We start from the raw sequence: 18645 nt of genomic DNA, 5'->3' as shown, positions 1-18645 counted from the left end.
TAAAAGTACATCGCTTTTTTTCCCCCCCAAATGGTGCTTGCCCCATTTTGGAACAAACCTCTCTACATGCTCTTACTTTGAGTGCTGCCTCAAACTGATGCTCCTCTTCAGTAAAATCTCTGCTATCATCCTGTGTATGCCGGTCTATCTGCCAGCACTCAGGTTTCAAACAGCCCCATACTCAGACAGATGTCTATGAAGCATAAAAAAGAGCCACCAAGGAGATCGCCTTTGCCCAGAATGTTTTCATGATGCTTGCAGCAGCGACACACTCGTCTATATATGGTTCCTCAGTGGTTGGAGAAGATACTGAAATTTCCAAGGGTGTCAATCTGTCAGTCAGCCTTGCATCCGGATCGCACGTTCTAACCCTGGTTATCTTCTAGACACTCCAGGTGAACAGGATACACATCCTTTAAGGTTTTTTTTTTTTTTTATGACAAGAAATGTGATAAATCTCAGGACGCTCTGGAGTGGTGTTTCCTAAAGAGGATTTATAGAGCACAGTAGTCTGGAAAGATAAGGTTATGAACTGCCATTCACTGTAATGTAAAAGACTCATAAGCACTGCCCCTTGGAAAGGGGGTTGGCAGCATACCAGTTAAAAGCTGATATACAGGCAGCTTATAGTTAAAATAATTTTACTGTGATAGTCAAGTTGAAACTAATTAAAAAAGAAAAGATCTAATTAATGATGACTGTTAGCAGTTGGAACAAGAAAGAGAATAGGGAACAGATATTTTAGCCTTCATCAGTGTGGGAAGGTTCAACTCATTTTAGCAATCCTCCTGTTCACTTCCTGAAAGGTTCAAACCGGTGGCTCTGTCACAGGCCCACATTGCTGACCTCTGACACATGACATGTGTCATAAATATATTCTAGTCAGCCAACTCACGTGGAATAGATTATAATGTAAATGTAGAATATGTACAGCATTCATTTTCGGTGTCTGGGCTGTGACCTCGTTGTTTGCCTGTCTCGCTCCCCAGGGGAAGCCACACTCAGAGCCTACAGGTGGATGGCGGGGAAAAGTTGGGGCTTTTGAAATGCTGCGCTGGCAGCAGCAGTGGCATAGCTTTCCGGTGAGTGTTGTGAACAGGCATGCAGCTATAGAATGAGCACAGCACTGACAGTTTGATTAAGAGGTTCCTGGGAACAGCTGGGAATGGTAGAATTTAGCAAACATTACTCAAACAGGGGTAAATAGTGAATTTGTTTGTCACTCAGCCACTGATTTTGTGGGCTAGTGAGTATTTCAGCAGCAGGACTGTGTATGTGGGACTGACTACAAATAAACTACAGTGTGTGTGTGTGTATGTGTTCATGGTAAGTGTCAACTGTTCCAGCAGTGCGGCTCCTGATGTGTTTTTAATAGTTTTTGGACAACAATATAGGTCTATAGCACAGAGGAATAAGACATATCAAGCCCTGGATCCACAGACAATACTTTATAGCGATCAATTCATTGTTGGTTTTGGTCTCCATGTGATTTGTTGACAATAAGAAAGATCTTGACTTGACTCTGCAACTCCAGGGGAAATTGTGTTAGGATTGCTGCTACTGCCATCCTTTGTCTGTCGCTTGCTGCTACAAAAGCTAAAGCTGAATAGCTAAACTGCATTGTTGCTTTTTCAAAAAGGTGTCTGTTAGTTTGTCTGTCTGTCTAACTAGCTATCTATTAGGTTAAGGTTATGATAAGGGTTGGGGTAAGGCAAGTAGTAGTTATGGTTCAGCTCAGTTAAATCTCCTTGAAATTATGATGGTGAGTCAATGTAATGTCCTCAGAGGTGATCTAAACATGACTGTGTCTGTGTGTGTATGTTTGGTTGTGTGTGTGTGTGTGTGTGTGTGTGTGTGTGTGTGTGTGGAGTCAGCTCAAAACCACTAGCTAAAATTAACTGTGGAATCTGACTAAAACTGTATTATTATTTCCAGTGCTGTGAACTGTTCAAATGTGTGTAAATCCATGTGAAGTGTGAAAACAATAAGTGGCAGCAGTGGGAGAGAAACAGTGTCTGTAATCATTACAGAGACCGGAGAAGCCGTAATGGCTAAATGTCCAGGAGCTATAGGCAGCTCCTCAGTTAAGGTTGCTATGGTGATGTAACCATCTTATTTCTCCTGAAGTGAGAGTCAGACTTTAGTGGGATTTGACAAGGCACTCCTGCTATTCAGTCAAAAACCAAAACTCCTATTGCCACAGTTTTTACACCATGAACAACAGTCTGTTTGCTTAGGTAGTTACATTGTGTGAAAGACGGCAAACTTGCCTACGTTCTGGCAAGAAATTGTATGTGAAGAGTGAAATTTGTGGCCGTGAGGATGATTTAAACCAATTTTTCAGAACAGTTAACACCTTCTCCCACTGTGTCTGTGATGTCAAACACTCTAGCCTCTGAGCGTTCTGTCCATTCTTTACTATGGGAAAATTTGCAGGCAAAATGTTGAACATTTCGGAAATTATCTATATCCGCAGAGAAAAATAATTCCCATCACCTGCCAAGTGGAAGTGAGAAGAAGCACAATATTAAGAATAATAAAACAGTTTTGGTCTTGTGATGCATTCAAAATTCTACTGAAGTAAAATGATCAGGTTCCTTTAGTAAGCATGAACAGTAAAATTAGAAGTGGGTAGGGGAGGGGCAACCGGCTCTTCTAGAAATGCTGGCCTCATGACGTCTGGAGGAAAATAACTCAAAAAACTTGGTGCAGGGGGTGGATGCCCCTACTCAGGATAGAAGCCCTTTGTTCAGGCATGGAGGACAGGGTGGGGAGGGGGATTCCAGGAGGCACTGACAGAGGAGATAAGAGGCCTGGTCTCAGGCATATGAGGCCGAGTGAAAAGGAAGCGTTTTCCATGAGGCGCTTGTCCAGCATAAGAGGCCTGAATACTTTGCCTGAAGGCCTGAAGGTCTGAATACTTTCACAATGCACTGTACATTCAAATACATTCCAACACAGTAATAATTTCTAACTCATGATGATATATGATTTGTTTCTCCTGTATTTGCTATAATTTACCAAATGTTTTAGATTCTCTTCACCCACCTCACTGTAATGAGCACATGAACACAGTCAGTGGAATCGAAAGCTCAAGTCACTGTGTCTGGTTCACTGCACATAGACCATCTATCCTCACTGTCCAGGGGCTTGTTGCGGCATTGCGGGTACAGAACCCTGTCTCTTAAAATTATGTTCATGAATTAGTCCATACTACTTAAAAAGTAGTTGAGCAAAAGGGGTTTTTATTTCTTCTTATAAACTAGCCCCACTTTGTGCCTCTCACGGATAAGCATATATCAAATCACAGAGGAAATCATCAATTTCTCTAAAATACTTTAAAAGTAATACATATAATAATTATTAACTGGTGATGTTTGAAAAACCCAGACAGTTGGTTAAAAACACTTAGTGTTGTTCTGAAGGTATTTCCAGAAACCCAAAACATTCTTTAACCATCTGAATAAAAAATATTATGCCACAGACACAAAACAAAGATAGCAGCTTGATGGCTGCCTGTATAGGACACAGAGTCGCAACTTGAGAAACAACTTTAAGGATTGTGAAAATAGCTTCAGAACAGACGTTAAAATGAAAAACCTTGATCAGGAGAATTTCCTACACTAAACCGCCGTGATGGTTTGGTTTGATCACAGCTGTATAGTCTCACCTAGACACAGACAGACACACAGACAGCTTTCAGCTCTAACATTAAAAAAACAGCTCAGGCCATACAGCTTCACCCTGACGTGTTCACAGTATCACAGTAGCTTATCTAAGTTTATGACCTTGCATTAAAAATGGCACCGGCATAAATGACCTGACTGAATACTGTGTGTATGCACACACGCCTAATTAATGTTGACAACCTGTGGCACCAACTTGAAAATGAGCTGAGCAGCAGAGGATCTGAAATATTGATTACTGGTATTGATTAATCTGAATCGGCTGTGTGCGCCAAGCTGCAGTTAATGGTTAACATTGCGATGGTAAGTCCTTAGTTATAGCTGGTTCAAACACGTATTAGGGTGAGAGGTGCCTCTGGAAAATGTGGGACATTGATCTAAAATGCCCCCCTTTTTTCTGGTCTCAGTTAACATTGGAGTCAGTGGGGCAGTTGGACAGTACTGTTGTCACTGACAGCCATAAAAATGAGCTGAAGATATTATAAAGAGATTGTTTGTGCTTAGAAGAAGACATAAGAACATTTAAAAAAGTCTCAAGAATCTGCTAATTGATTATTTTTATACAATAAAAATACATCTAAAAAGCAACATGATTTGCAGAATGGTTCGCTGTGATGTAAAGTATCTTTGAGCTACAGTAATTTGACAACACAAAACACTGATATGTTCCTTTAATTTATACAGATATACAAGCTAAGGAGATTTTATCCTCTATAGCCTTCAAGAGTATAAATCTGCTTGATGGGAAATTGAGAAAAGGGGTTAAAAGTCTGACAATTTGTAGAAGAAAAAGGACACAATAAAAGCCAGACAGACACACAAAAGACAGGATAGAGCAAACAGCAGATAATGTGAGCAACAATAAGGACGCAATTAAAACAATTACAACATGTGACAGAAAATGAACAGTAGCAGGGAAAGAAAAGTTAATGTATTCATTTTGCAGAGAAACGACTGCCTTTTTTAAGATTGTGCTAAAATGTACCATTACAGAGAAAAAGAATGAGTCGGCCTCCCCGAAAAAGCAAAGAGACACAATACAGGTTGTGGTGCTTTAGTGGTGCACATATCCTTATCAGCATGGCTTCCTCTGTGCTACCTCCGAATTAATCATTACCTGACACTCTCTCTTTGCCACTTTCTGTCTCTATAGAAGAGACAGAGCTTCAGGCTGTTAGGTAGTAATAAGACCCCATCTTGAGACTAGAGAAAGAGGGAGAATGAATAGGAGGTTCCTTCTCTCTGTATCATACTCTCTCTCTATTCTCTTCCCCCTCTCTCTCTTTACATTTCTTACTCAACGGTGATATTGACTTTTGGCTCTTTCTCTGACAAGCCAACATCCTACTTGTCAGGTGTGGCTCAAAGACACACAAACTGCGAGTGACTTGTTAAATCCAGAAATCCCCCACAGGCTATATGACATGGTTGAAAGAGCAAGAAGAAGAAAAAGAAGCAGAAGAAGAAGAAGACAAAAAACAATATTGGGGGGATCTGGGGTGCAATGACTGGGTGGTATCCTGGCTAACAGAACCACATCTGCTAATTATAGAGCAATGGCAAAGTGCTAGCAAACAACATGAAAGAGGTCTGCAATGAAGAGAAAAACACCTTCTAAAGCATAAATAGCTCTCCGGAGGCACTTTATGGAAAAAAATATGGTTCATATATATCATCATCACTGACTGAAGAACCACTTGAAGCCTCGCTCATGGCTGTGGCAGCCAGAAATCAATGCATGTGAAGAGGCAAAGGATTCAACTCTAATATACAACCCTGTCTCCTAAAAATGATGTGTTTATACGACTAAACAGCAACAGCAAATACGTTTTGTACAAAACATAATTACAGCCAGATTATGTTTTCTATTAACACAATGGGAATATGCTGTCAATTCCTGTGTTTGGTAAGAGGCAAATTCATTGATACTGAACATCGCAGTAAAATATTTCCACCCAAATATCTGATCATGCAGTGTAATCACATTCAGTTTATTTACATTTAAGCAAAATCAGGATCTGTCTCTAAACCGAACCAAAGTGCTTTACATAAACTACAAACGGGACTCTGAATGCGAACCCTGGTCTCTGGTGTTTCAGTCATGTACTTTCACTTTACATCTGCCACCTACCCCGACCACCTTGTACTGACTCCACTTCCATTAAAAAAATCTGCAGGTTCTTCATTCAACAAAAACATTGCCTCTGAACATAATGAAGTTAGTGTTTACATTTCCTACAAAAGTAGCCTATCTGCTGTTGCAGTTTATTTATACAGAAACATGATTTCTAGGAGGAAGGTTTGCTACTATAAAATTCTGAAATCTCAGTCCTAGTCCACAGGTACACACCTAATACACACACAGGCTATTTATTAAAACAGGTGTTTTCCTCCTCCAGTGGACAAAAACCTCTGTCCACATGACAACACAAAACACCCTGTCAAGCGCTGTTGAGAGCATGCCAGATCAACAGGAAGCAATAATAACCCTATCTGCAAAGCAATGCTGGCCAATCAGAAACCAAAGAAAAAAAGGTATTACTGGTTCTGGTAGGCAAACAACAATGATGTTACAAGCCAAAAAGCCCCTGTTCACATTACAACACTGAAAACAAAGTTTCTGGAGTTTTGAGAAAGGTCTGTTTTCAGTGACCTAAAATTGTGTTTGTGTGTGGATGAAAGGCCAAAACGCATAGAAAATGCTACATCTAAAAAAAAATACTTGTGTAGGTGTGGGCAGGGCCTCAGTGTACGTCACTACAACATTGTCAGATTCCTTGTTTCCTTTGTCGATGTTACCCAAAATGTTCACTGGTCGCTGGTCTCAAGAAAACTCACAAACTATCTCGACAGATTCAAAGTTAATACATGCAGTTATTGAGCTATTAATGTTCACAAAGGGTTTTGTTTTCTTTGCTGTCAGGCTGTCAGATTGCAATGTTTTTTTTTCTTCTGTAGCTTCACCAAAGCTTCACCTTTACATCGATTCAGAATCAAGATTTTCTAGCTCCAAATAAACAGCAGAGTTGTTTGCAAGAGGTTTACTACCAAAGTAGTAAATCCAAAGGGAACTTATAAAGCTTGCTTGAAAACCTTTAACCTTTCATCACTGGTTAGAATTTCTGAAATGTTTTGCTCAGTTTGCTTTGCTTTCAGGTTTCCCACTGAAACCAACACTGTGGCACGGACCATAGGACGGTATAATATCATGTAGAAGCAGCAGCATAATTTGTTCACAGCAATTACTGACACCATTAATTCAATAAAAAAAATTAAAAAAAACCTGTGACATCGATTTCATTTCCTCAGCATCTGGTCATTTCAGTCAGGATGAACAAGACAGAAAATACATGTGATTATGAGCAGATGTTTTGAAGGATTGAAAACATGCAACGTAGACCTTATCGTTCATTCTTAACCTTGGGAGCAGCACGTATCTCAACTCAAGATGAGCATTTTCAGGGTTTTCAACCACTGTTTACTGTGTATATGATATCAATTAGATCAGATAATGAAAGCAGATCATATTGGTGTTCACATACTGCCTCCCGTAGGCATCTGCTGCTCTCCTTTTTGCCTTAGCAACAAGCCATTTTCATTACAAAGCTGATTGCTAATGACTGGTACTTAACCTCAGACTTTCTCCACTTGACTTGTTGAATGTTTTCAGTGAACAGGAGAATTAGACAATGGGTTGCCTGGTACAGTGGGTGACGTAAAATTTCAAGATAACAAATGTGAGATAACAAGAGAACTGCTATTTGGGTGTTTCAATCAGAGGAGTGAGGAATGATAAAAAAGGACAGGCAGATGGCTGACTAAATTCACAGCAGAAAACAGATATGCCCAATGACCTTTCCCTAACCCCGCTACACATTTCTCCTTCTCTCCTGACTCTTTCATCAGTTTTCCTGCATTCAGGCAAAGGAAGCGGCGAGCACTGTTTGCTCAGAGCTGCGCAGCGGATGCTCTGAGCTCAGCTGCTGTGTTCATATGGGATGCAACAGTAAAGGTCATTTCTAGAAGTTCAACATTGGTGATCAGAATTTCAAGTGAACGACGTTGCCCACATTTTGCGGCTCTGCACTCTACGGGGAGTACAGGGGCCTTATCAGGTGAGACGACAGGCGCGGCAATGTGTGTAAGGAATAAGGAAGTACGGAATCTAATGGAGCAAGTTACCGGTCCTCCTCAGTTTCAGTGTCACTCCTATTAAGTGCTTCCCATTGTCGTAGGCCTCATGTTAATCAGAGTTATATTTCTCTGGGTATGAGGGTGTGTGAGTGTCACAGTGCCCCTGCTAAATCCATGAGGAACAGTTTCATCAGTTCAATTTAAAACTAATCTTGTCAGCCCCATCAGAAGCGTGAGTGTATGGCGGACGAGCAAGCCCATAAGAGCATGACTCACCATCTGCAATGCATTTCTGCCTTTGTTTGGAGTACGGCTCATTATATTTCTTTGGGAAATTTGCAAAGCCAAACAAATCAAAGCCACCAGGCGTAAAAAAAAAAAAAAAAAAAAGAAGGGAAGGAAGTAGGTATGGTTTACTCGAGGGGATAACTTTATTGTGTGGAAATAAATCCCGCTCATGATCAGGCGATGCGATGCCAAGCATTCAAACTGTTCATGAGTGGGACATTATAATTGATTGGAAAAATTTAATCTTTTATAATTAAATGTTACATGGATTTGTCATCCAGGGCTGTTTATGTGTGACTGTTTGGAGCTGCAGTACCCACCTCGAATTTATAAAAAAAAAAGAAAAAGGAGTGGGTCATGTCTGCGCTGTGTATCCACACAGTGTACAGCTGAAACTCTGAATATCTATTACCGTAATAATAATTTATGTGTTCTGGGTATTTTAAACAAACCTACTTCTATCCTTTCTTGTGTTAAAGATTTTCTGTAACAAGCACTTTTTGGTTTGACATCTGGCCCATGAGTTCAAAACACAAGAAGATTCACTTGAAACTGAGTTGCGAGCCACTACTTGTATAAACAGCAGTTGGAAGTATAAAAATCCTGCTCTGTCCCGAGTCTACTTCATCTCGAAAAAACCCCCCCCAAAAAAATCAACATACTATAAAACAGAATTTATATCTTTCATCTACACACCTGCTGGACCTTTCCTTGCAAACTTATATTCTTTCAGAGTACAAACATACTTTAAATCATTCCATTTCATTTGGACCAGTAACAACAAGAACATAGAATATTTCTGATAAGCTACAAATATGCGTGTTGCTCTGCCTTGTTTCGTATTCAAGAAGCACTGTCTGGCACGCTCCGGCATCCCTCTTTTCCAGTATTTAGGAAGGTTAGCAGCAGGAAAGTCAAGTGGTTAGAGAGACTGTGCTTTTCCCAAAATGACCTGTGTTCACCACCATATGTCAGCAGACATTTATTCAGCTGAAATGTCCTGGAGCAAGACACTGAACTCCAACCTGCTATTCTGTCGCTGAATCTGACCTCTGGCCAACGACGTAAAGAGAATTCCTCTTCTTTGATCAATAAAGTTTCATATTCATCATATTTCCAAATTGATTTCAAACCAAAGTGATAGGTAAGGTTACTTAGTATGAGCATACATTATTTTCAGCACTGTTTTGGTTCCTTCACGTACAATCCTGTATCTGACCATGATTAAACATCAACAGTTGAAAGCAACTCAAACAAAAACTACCAGCAACTCAAAATCCAATTATCTCCTTAGAACCTAACAACCACAAAACAGCTTGATTGACATTGTTTAGCAGTTTATTAGAGAGGGAGAACTGGCGCTCATGTTGACATATTTAAATCTAGTCTGGAGACACGGTTAAATAGACTGCCCGGCTAAGAATAGCCCATCATGCAAGTCCGGTGGAAGCATGTGAAAACTCTTCCTTAGCCTGGTTCCACATGCAGTAGCAGATTAGTCTTTTATTGCCATCCTTGAAATTTTTTCTTTTATCCAAACTAATATGCATGACATACTGCACACATGCATTTACACGCATACGCAGCTTCAAGCTGGTTCTGGCTTTTGCAGGGTTTAAGAGCTTAGCAGGAAGAGGACACTCCAGAAGGCTAATTCAACTCTCAAGACTCAAACGTTACAGTAAGGATTTTTTTTTGTGTGTGTGCACATATCTGTGTGCATGTGTACATACACCAGTGTGGCTATATGGTACTGTTTCTTTAGTATCAATCAAATGTGTGAGTCATCCCACTATTAGGCTGTATCTGAAGCACAACAACCAGCCATGATCTGCTGGACACCGCTCTATAATGGCTCTCTGCGAGACAGCTAATAAGTTACACACCAGATTGCAAACTGCAATAAGCCCGACTGAGTCACTATTCTGGGCTACATCATTATTTCTCACCCCGCTGACTGTGACCCCAGGGTGGGCTGCTGAACTGTTTGAAAAAGGGTTCAGGACATGATTTGCCCCCCCCCCCCCCCCCCCAAAAAAAGTACAAAAAAAGTCCTACAGTAGTAATTTAGAAAAGCCTGAAAACTGACTTTGTCTGTGATTTCAGAGCCACCACTACCCTTGTTTATAAAAGATTTTGTAATTGTGCAAATGTGATGCTCTTAATCTTTGTTTCAGAGCATTTAAATTGTATTCAAGTAAACTCAGTGGTGATAAGAAGTGGCTTCACCCCTGTTCTCCTGCCTTTTAAAATTGTATTATTTCCTTTCAATTTTACTGAGTAAGCTATGAGAAATATAATAAAGTGTTGAATCCATGAAAACAAACATTTTCAGCAAGAAATCACGTCTCATGTTGTGTCCCATCACAAGCAGATACAGGTGAGATATTGATCCCTGCATGTGCGCTTGCATGTGCGCTTGTTGTATGTGTGTGCGTGTAGCCATGTGTTTGTGTGTGAGGTTACGTGTGTGAGAGTTGGAAGGGCTGTTTGCCCGCTTGAAACTGACGGGCTAGGATTTACAACCAGTTTTTCAAAGATAGCACAGTGATGAATGGCGACAATTCTGGTGCTGGATGTTGGCTCCATATCTGGTTCCAGGTAGTGAGGAAATCCAAAAACCCAGTTAAAGGCTGGAGCAATGAGGGGAAGGCGAGGAGTGGGAGCAAGGAGCTGGAGCGTTTTCAGCACCACGGAGAGCTCCGGCGCAACATACGCTGTATCACGGCAGCGTGCGCGCCGACCAATCCTCATTTCCCACTCCGCTGGCCGTCACGGAGGCTTTGCTGCCGCCGTGCAAGCTCTCTGGTGACACTGATAGGATTTTCCCTTGAGAGAGAGCTGAAGCAGCTCATTTAACACAATCAGACAAGAAAATCTCATCATACAGATACCCCCCCCCCCCTCATTCTTGAGAGTTTTTGCATGCTGCTGAGTGGAGATGAAGGGTGCTTTATAAGACACTGATCGTTAATAGATGAAGTCTTCCCTGCGTCCTGCCAAAGAAATTGGCTGACGGCAAGAGGACCGGGTGAGGAAGGGTGCAAGGTGGTGGTAGTGTTGGGACCGGGAAGCCTTGCCAAAGAGCCCAGCGAGGGATGTGCGTGTCTCACTGTGTTATCATTTCAGTCCCTCTGCTTCTTGAGCAAACCTGGCGCATCCGGGCAGAGGAGTCCTACTGGAGCCATTTATCACACACTGCCCTGTTGTTTTCGAGCAGGTAGAGCCGCTGCACGGTTATATGAGGTGACCAAAGCTGGCATCTGGTCATATTGAATGATTAATCACACCCCGTGTTGAGCCAGACAATAGGCGACATACCAGGCAGTGTAGTTAAACACTGTCACAGACTGTCATTGACATCGCCCTGCGCTATGAGGCTGCACCTCACACATATCTCTCAGGCTGTAAATTCTGGAGCTCTCTCCCTCTCTCACACTGATGCACCTCTCCCCAGCTACTCACAAACTAATTCAAAATTAAAGCACGCCACTGCCATCCTCTTCACAGTTCCCATTCACTCAAACTCCTAACGTAAGATGTGACAGATAAAGCAGCGTCATGCAACCAAAACAACCAAACTTGTTAAAAAAAAAGAAAAAAAGCAGAAAAACACAACAAAGACGCCTTTAAGCTCTTATTCCGCAGTAGTATATGCAGCTTCCTCCTTACCTGTGGTATTCTGAGGCAAGAGGACAGAAAGAAAGGAAATTCGAGCAAATATGCCACAGATTTCCTCGCAGCACCGCGTCCAAACTGCACTCTTTTAGTTCCACTCCTCTCCTCCCGCTCGGCAGGGTTTAAAGGGTTCAGATTAATTATGGACTGGTGTATCAGTGGCAGCTGTGTCAGTAGCGACGGGTGGCGCGTCCCAACTCTCAGCAGCGGCTTGCCATCCTCCGGCTCCTCCGGCTGGTTTCCTCTCAGCGCTCCGCTCCTGCTCTGCCCTATTTCAACTCCTCTCACTCCGCTCTCCTCCTGACGTCAGCCGCTGCACGCCAAATGCGGTGAGGCTGCATCTGCAGATTCATCGCACTGGAAAGCGACACCTGTGTGTGCATGCGTGCATGTCTTGGTGTGTGTTGGCTATGTGTGTGTGTGTGTGTGTGTGTGTGTGTGTGTGTGTGTGTGTGTGTGTGTGTGTGTGAGTGTGTGTGTGTTTAGACATTAGTGAGGACCAAATGCCCTGAAAGAGACAAAGGAATCAGGACAAATCGTAAGATTTGTTTGCAGATGCTTTGCTACAATCTTTTCTCAATTTAAGTGTTTGCAAATAATTTGAGTTTAGGATGACTTTAATTTAGATTAGCTAATAGATCTAGGTTTTGGCTGAAATTGCATAAAGTTGTAATAGGTCGTTTTTAAGTTATAGGGTTTAGGGGATGTATGTTGTCGGGGGGCATAGTAAGTAAATTAGGCTGCCTGTAAGAAAACGCTCAATATATATATATATATATAAGAAACATTAACAACAACAAAAACACAAAAACAAATAATCTTTCATTTTCAATGCAGTTTGTAACAAGAATTAGATCAACAGCTTTTGAATAAGTGCAGTGAATAAGATTCTGTGTTAGATCCTGACACTTTCAGAATTTGCTATAAAAAAAACATCACTTCTCACAACCCAGCGGCTGAAAACAGCTGTTCATTTTAATGCGAGTTGCATTGTATTGGATACTATTAGCCTGCCTGTTAGCATTTACGTTTTACACCATGTTGCGTATGCAAACAGTCAGGCTGAAGATGAAAATGGAGGTAAGAATCAAAGAGGAGAACATGCTGACAGGTGATGGGACTGTTGCTGTTTTCTGCGTTCACCCAGTGAGAACGTCAAACAGTCAGATGTTGTCAAAAGTATCATATGCATATTTTATTTTGTTTTTCACTGTTTGTTTTCCACCTATAGGGCTGTCTTATGCCGTGACTGTCGGCTATATGACAAACGCTTGCAGCGTCACTGACTAATAAACAAGGCAGTGATGATGTTCTCAGAGGAGTTAGGCATGCAGTGTAGGTGATGTCAGAATCACTCAGGAGCGAGTTTACAGAGAATTAACTGGTTATTTTAAAGTGCTTTTCGAACGCACACATGCATTTCAACAATGCAAAACAGTTCATTGCAGTTATAGAGGATCATTTGGGAAATAAGCACATCCTTGTGACTTTAATTCCTACTCATCCATATTCTCTCCCTCTCCTCCTCAGCCATTTGCATTAAAGTGGGACGTGGGATAACTGCGCATGGCACAATTAGGCCTACATACTGTATTCTAAAAAGACACGAGAATGGTGGCGCCCCCATCAAAATTGCATGTGGCACTAAAACATTTATGCTCAATGTAACATTTATTAAGACAATGAAAAAAAAAAGACTTTTGGAAAAAACAAGAAGCAAAGAAAAAGAAACGCATAGGGCAGGGGAATAAAGGGGAATAAGAGAAAAGCAAAGAAGTGAACTTTAGTCATGAAGTTGCAATACTTGATTCCTTTCAGTCTACAGCCTTTGAAAGAAAGAAAGAAAGAAAGAAAGAAAGAAAAGAAAGAAAGAAAGAACCTATATTTCAGTCTACCAGCAACAGCAGAACCCGCAGAAACAGGGTGATTTCGGTTAAGATGGAAAATTGCTTTGAATGCAATGCAGCACAATCTGTTCTTACAACACTGTCTTTTGCTTGACATATAATATGAGCCAATTTGAATGAATATTAATCTGGTTATACGTGAACACAGTCATGTTTTCTTTTCTTTTTCTATGGCTCATTTTAATAAATAAAAAATCTCTTCATTTTTCAATGACAAATGAAAGAATTCTAGTTGTTTTCACGAGTTTTAAAATGTTATTATGGGATTTCTACTGAACTGGACAAATTAAAAAGAGGTAGAGAGAGAGAAGAGTCATCATTTTAGTCTGAATCATGTAATTTCTGACTAGTAACTTTGTTTAATAGTCTTTTAATAAATATTTATTTCATTAATGATTAATAATATTTTAGTAAACAACCACTAAGCAGGATAATGCACAACTACAAAAAAGGCTACATTTTCTGAAGACACTAACTGTGTCTCAATGCAGGGGCTGCATCCATCTAAAGCTGCATCTGAAGACCAATTGCATCACAGTGGCCGTCCCATGTCTGGCTCATCCTATCCCAAAAGTCACTGCAAGCCTGTGATCACTATCATGGAAGTATTATGTGATCACTACAGAGTACATTTAAAATAAAAGAGAATATGGCAGACTCCACACATAAAACAGTGGCCGTGGATAAATAGGAAATACTTTGGAGACTAGGCCGTCTGATTTCGCAGTTGATGATGGCTGCAAAGGCCACGCCTTCGTAACTCATTTCCTTCGACGGATGCGGCCTCTGAATTAAGACACAGCTATTGTATATGCCCTAGGGTTAGGGCTTCAGCAGGTAGTGCTATAGGAATTGTGGCTGCCAAGTGTTACTGTGTATTTTTTCAGTTTTTGGTGTCATTTGGTTGTTAATCTGTGGTTGCTATGGTGCATGGATGTTGCTAGGATGTTTAGTGGGCATTTCTAGGGCCTATATTGGTTATTTACACTGCTTTTGTGTTTTCAGCTGTGACTCTGTTTCCACTGGCATTGGATTGTTGGTGATTCTATCTATTCAGAGCACAGTAAAAAGTCAACCAAATGTAGTATTCAAACTCATCTTCTCAATCCTTGAGTGATAATAGCCCTCTATTAACATTCACATTCACATACATCCACATTTAAAGTGGTTTCTATAGAGTTGTATGAGTTTGCGTGTTATAGCAACACAGTCAGACACCGTGAGAAAAAATACAAGAAATGTTAGCATAGACCACTGGGAAAAAGAGTTTGAAAATTAAATGTTATGTTTGCTTTGCTTTTTTATTTTTTAGTTCTGACTACTTAAAAGAGAAAATGAAATGAATTAACACATTTCAAATAGTGGTGACATATTTAAACAAACATGAAAATGAATGAACTGCCTCTCCTAAAGTATGACAATGCTGCAGGGGTTCAAACAGGAGTGAGATGGAATTATTTGTTTTTACAAACGCTGTGTCATTACTGTCAAGAGTAATGGCAAACCATGGCAGATTGGGCCATATGCTCCAATGTATCAGCAAATGCTTCTGATACTGCTTTTGTACTACAGACGTGTACGGAGGTGGAGTAATGACACTATCTACACAAGATAATAAGAAGTGTGCCCCCAAGAATCACCACAACAACTTTAAATACATTAACATACTGTAGATGTTACAGAGAAGTGACAAAATCTAAACTATTCCAACGTATTCTGATGAAATCCTCCTTTCAGAGCCAACAAAATATGATGAGCCTATATTTATCTCCTATAATTGTCTCATATCTTCCCCGAGCTTAATCAAAATGTGGAAAAACCATTTGAGTATTACGTTAGGGTAAGATCATGATCATTGGTTTAACTTAAACGTGGTTGAAGACAAATATTTCCGCTAAGAACAGGATCCTTCTTTGAAAAAAAACATTTCAGAGCCATCTGAGAGTTTTAATCCTCTCAGCTTTTCAGAGAACTTTTCCTTGCAACAAACAAAAAAGAAACGGAGAGAAACAACAGAAACAGAAAAAAATGACCCTTGTGTATGAAATTTAATTCATGCAACGTTTGTTTTCATATTTTCCTGAAGTGGCATAATTTTGGTTACACAATCACTTCACTGACATCAGTGCATTTTTCCCCAAGATGCCTAGTGCATTAAAGCAGCAAAGCTCCTGACTAATCTCAATAGTTTAAAATTGTGGTTTGGTCTTCATATACTGTATTTTTTCTGCGCTGTGGATACAGCATGCAACTTTCAGAATTTGTTTACTCCTCCATCCTGAAGTCTGCTTGCCTATCAAACATGCATGCGCAACTTTACAAAACACATATTTACCAGATGTTTACACTTAAACATATGTTTTTCATAATGACATCTTTACACTGTCCTACTTTTTCACAAGGACAACCTGGGAACACACATGTAGACATATACAAGGTGCAAATAAACACACATTCCTTAAAACACCTCTGGGCCATTGCAGTGGAAATGCTCAGATCCATATTATTGACAAATGCATATCAGATCTATTCATAAAACCAACGGCTCTCTGGGCAATGCAGAGATGATCTCAGACTGCTTTAGGCGTACCCTGAGTGGCAAATCAATCACACCCAAATGGTGCAAATATGAATCGACCCTCAAGGGGCTCATGTGGACGCGAGCCCTTGCGTTGCATTGACAGAAGAACATCCCGTGCATTTTACCCAGAGCTACACCCACGGCTGGACAAACTGAGTTTCAGACTCGCATGTGGGGTTTGAGCAGCTACAGCAGTCATCATTATCTCTGCCATCATTTGCTCAGGAGTGTTTGTCCTAGCAGTCATACGTCAGAAACATAATATCTTCTCCCCTCAACCTTAAAGGCACTCAGGCATGTGTCAGCACTAAAAGGTCTCTCTCCCTCAGAGACAGAAACGCCAGGCGATAAAACCATAACTCTTGTTTATGTCCTTTTCCACCAGCTCACCACTGCAGGTATTGATGTGATTCACACACATACACACATGTCCTCATCACTTATGGTAGAAGAGACTCTAATGCCACACCTATCACAGTCAGTTTCTAAACAAAAAAAATGAATAGAAAAGGTACGCTGAAGTTCACTGTTTATATGTGAATATAACACCACGCAGCCTACTGAAAACACAATGGTAAATTTCTTGCTTTGTGCAATATGCTCATGCCAACTACAGTATAGTTAAAGCCAGGGAATAATATGATTCATATGATTAAGGTATGGTTGGTGTTAGCCAACTAAAACATTTGGTTAAGCTTAGGGAAAGCTCGCTGGATGTAAACTGTGATCCCGTGCAAAAAGTCTCATGACACACTACTGCCTGCATTGGGGGCAGTCTAAGTGTTAAGACATGGACTGTAACATTTCCTGTTCATGTTTGGCCAGGGACCTTTCTTGCATATCATTCCCCATCTCTCTCCCCCCTAATTTTCTGTCATCTCTGCTGCTCTGTTGATAATAGCAGCGTTACAATACCTCCCTAAAATACTTTCCATGCTTTCCAAAACATGGTATTAAATAAAAACAAACAAATTTCTTTTAAAGGAGTTAGTAGTAGGAGCTAACAGTCATTTACTTTCCAGTCTAGTAAGAAATGTTACGAATTCACCATCAAACTTCATTCCTTTACTCGCCAAGAGCTGTCTCCTGCAGAGGAAAGCAACCCTCTCTTTTTTGTTTATATTTGTATCTCTTCTTTTCCTCTACTGAAGTTAGCATGCTAACCACCTAGCCCCAGCCCGGTTTGGGCTGTATTGTCAATTTCCGATACCGAGTCACTGTAGCGTCTAGTCTACCTTGAAGAAGTAACGCTTCTCAGAGGGTGTATTATATCGTCTTGTAAAAGCAATGATGGCTGAAGCTCTTGAATACTGGTAAGTAAATCGCTTTCAATGTTAATGTTGCCTACGTAGCAATAGCCAAACTTACAAATAGTTCCTTTAAATCAATATGAAAATAAGATTTTAAATACTTTCTTTACTTTCCAAGACACACATACAAGTCTGGAGCAATGTAATCAAAATATGTATGTAAAAAATATAAGGGAACAAAGATTTAGTAAATTCAGCAACAAAATTGGAAATAGTCCTTCCAAATCCACTTATTCTGAGTTTCTTTGTTCTTTGTTTTTGTTGCATTTTTAGTACACTGAAAAGTCTCATTTATGTATTAGTATTACTTAAGTCACAGTAGGTTCAGAAAGCAGAGTTATATAAGCACGTCTAGGGTCAAGTTAGATTGTTGCTTCACAACCTGGAAAATCAGTGTAGTGCACAATATGTCTCATGCATCTGTAGCAGAAAGCCCAGCAGCTCCCTCCTTTGGAAATAATAGCCTTGTCTTCAGCCCAAACTCTGAGGGGAGTCTTATCCTACTCCACTTTGGTTTCTAAAAAATTGGAAATTAAAGCATTTTTTAAAATTTCTAACTCAAAGTATATTTTCTTAATGTCACACAAACAAAAACAAGCAGCCGCACACTGCCAAACTGCTTTGGGCACCGACCATGTCACAAAAGTACCCACTCAAACAATGCTCTGCTCATACAGACTTTCACACATTTGTTCACATGCACTTACACAAAGGCATAAATAACAGTAACTTATTCCGGTACTCTATTGAACAGAGCTGTCAGAGAAACCTGTACTGTATCAGCCGCCGTTCAATGAAACAACCTGCCACTGGAGAGAGGGAGAAGCAGTTCAGACAAAGTGTTGTACCAGCTTCTCTTTGTAGCCTCCAGTCATGAGACTTCTTATGGACAAACCAGGGCTTTTGATTTGTTATGCAGCCTCTGTCTCTCTCGTTCTCTCTCTCTCTCATACACACACAGAAATGCATGCATGCGCCCACATACGCAGAAACATGCTCCAGCACTTGTATAGAACTACATTTGTCACTCTTGGTCCCACGCCGTTGCACACACACACGCA

At 40.6% G+C, this 18645-nt stretch overlaps 1 protein-coding gene across 1 annotated transcript in view; it reads right to left on the bottom strand.

Moving 5' to 3' along the window:
* fstl4 (follistatin-like 4) overlaps nt 1–11997 on the bottom strand; it is a gene marked incomplete at its 3' end in the record, with an annotated part of 182279 nt that extends 170282 nt beyond the window's left edge. Inside the window, exon 1 of the mRNA XM_023413083.2 lies at nt 11781–11997. The remainder of the gene's footprint in view (nt 1–11780) is intronic.
* Between the last annotated feature and the right edge of the window lie 6648 nt (nt 11998–18645).

This window comes from Seriola lalandi, unplaced genomic scaffold, assembly GCF_002814215.2.
Source record: "Seriola lalandi dorsalis isolate HSWRI2012SDOR001 ecotype SW California unplaced genomic scaffold, Sedor1 jcf7180002054502, whole genome shotgun sequence".
Taxonomy (NCBI): Eukaryota; Metazoa; Chordata; class Actinopteri; order Carangiformes; family Carangidae; genus Seriola; species Seriola lalandi.
Note: the sequence above shows the minus strand (reverse complement) of the source record. Positions and strands in the feature narration are given on the sequence as shown.